The sequence below is a fragment of the Capsicum annuum genome, chromosome 10, assembly GCF_002878395.1.
Source record: "Capsicum annuum cultivar UCD-10X-F1 chromosome 10, UCD10Xv1.1, whole genome shotgun sequence".
Taxonomy (NCBI): domain Eukaryota; kingdom Viridiplantae; phylum Streptophyta; class Magnoliopsida; order Solanales; family Solanaceae; genus Capsicum; species Capsicum annuum.
This window is the reverse complement of record NC_061120.1, coordinates 146136273-146138444: the sequence shown is the minus strand read 5'-3', so window position 1 is coordinate 146138444 and position 2172 is coordinate 146136273. Positions and strand designations below refer to the sequence as shown.

The 2172-nt window shown below is 36.0% G+C and overlaps 1 long non-coding RNA gene across 1 annotated transcript; it reads left to right on the top strand.

The window, feature by feature from the left end:
• The first annotated feature begins 211 nt into the window (after window positions 1-211).
• Window positions 212-657, top strand: LOC124888141. The gene is made up of 2 exons (XR_007046185.1): window positions 212-350; window positions 428-657. It is a non-coding gene; the product is annotated as an uncharacterized LOC124888141 (long non-coding RNA).
• The last annotated feature ends 1515 nt before the right edge of the window (window positions 658-2172 follow it).

The following is a 2172-nucleotide window of genomic DNA, read 5'->3' as shown; positions in this document are numbered from 1 at the left end:
GAGAACCGGCAGCCCAACCACCACATATGATCCATACCATTTAATACATATAAATTGTGATAGGATTTCCTAATCCACCTAACCCCTTTCTTACCTAAACCTTCTAACACCTGAGAGATGTTTTCACTGCATTTCAGCTTCCAAATGACCTTTCTCCTCCTTTGGATTATCGACACTTTACCCAAATCGACAACCATGTTCCTTAAATAAGCTTTCAAATGTAAGCTCATCTGTTTATCATTCCTTTGTCTATTCAAATCCATGCACTGGTGTTTTATTTTTCTGCTGAGTTCTGTGGTAAGTGTAAGTGGAATCTCTTTTTTGTTGAGGGTGCTCGTTCAAGATTGTAGGTATCCGTCACCAACTATGTAACAAACAACTTCCAACTTTGCATTTTATTTCTCTTCTGAATGAACTATCTTTGCAGGTGAAACACATGGTGGAGTGCAAGGAAATCTTCACAGTTCTTCCTAATGGTGCCAAATTCCTCCATCAGATTACACATGTCAGATCTGACCCTATCCCCTTTATTTTTGCCAAGTCCTTTTTAAAGGTTGTAGATTGATAGGCTATTTATCATTTTCAATTTTTTGTTACCTAAAGGCAAATAGAAATATGCAAATATTCTATGTCAAGAAACTATATTTTTAGCCTTCGTAGTATAACTCCCCGAGAGTATACCCAGGGTGTCATATGGTGCTTACAGTCCCGAGGGACTACAAGCTAACCCATGAGCTGGTACCTACTGTGAGCACTAAATAATATAATAACATATGCGAAAGAACAACTAATAAGCCATAAGGTTTTAGCAACTAAAATCAATGCTGGATCATGACTTTGGAAACAACTGTCGAAAACTAATAAAACAATAAGAAAACTGATTGACTGTCTATACTAGTCTGAAAAAGCCTCTACTGACTGACTATGGAGTAGATAGGACAAAGCCCCAACTAGCTCCATCTGAATAGAAAATACTGAGATATTAAAATAACTAAGTTAAATAGACCATGTCCTCAAAATATGAAGACTCACCACTGCTACGACTGGAAATCCAGAATGTCTATGTGCTATCTGGAAACTGAGCATCCGAACCTATGATATGATACATCATAGTGCAAAAAATGAGCATGTGATCAATACTTTGAATGTACTAGTATGCAAAATAAGGTAGGCTGATATGCATTGTTTTATGTACAGGAGTATTAACTCACTGATTGGATAGCATGAAGTACTGAATGGATTGCATGAAATCTGTAAATACTGAGAATTCATGATCAAGCATAAAACATATTCTAAATATAATTTGTAAACTAAAATACTAAATTATGATGACTGAATAACTGATATCTGCATGCTATGGTAAATACAATCCTGACTAAAGTACACTGACTACTGAACTGAGACTGTGGGAGCTATCATCTAATCGACATGCCCCAATGAGTAATTTGGGATCTATCCTGTAACCCCAGTTGGAAGGGTGTTAGTACCGTGCCACAGGTATTAACACTGGCTGTATGGATCCATTGAAATATTATCTCTAAGGACTAAGGGTGTTAAGCCTAAACTGATGGGTGACCCCTGGAAGGTAGCCAAGCCTGAACTAATGGGTGACTTCTCAAATCTTACATTTTCTACGTAGTTCTAAAGTATAGGTACTGATACTAACGACTCTGGCTAACTGACGGGGAATTCGTCATCCCAGTACTCGCTCGGTGCTAAATCCAACTCCCAACTGAACTGACTCAGAATACTGAACTGTTTTAAATTTAACTGATCATGACAACTGACTGAACTGATATTGCTCATAACATGTCTAAAACTAATCTGAATATACTGAGGCTAGTAAAAAAACTAAGTTTTCGGGTATTCATAACCCCCAGGACTCGATAAAAATAATAGCAAAATAGTACTAAAATTTTGGGGACATAATATGAAAGCATTTATTCAAAATTCATTCTTGTAGGCATTCATCAAACACTTGATATGCATAGTGTAAACTAAGCATGGGAATAGTTTAATGCTTGTAGTAATAGCATGATTTCAACATCAACATTACTAATTATAGTTTAAATCAGCAAATAACATTATTCAAATGTATGGGGTTTGATAACAACAATAATTTCATATAAACATGGTATAGAATCAAGATTCATGGGGATTCATGGTTAAAAT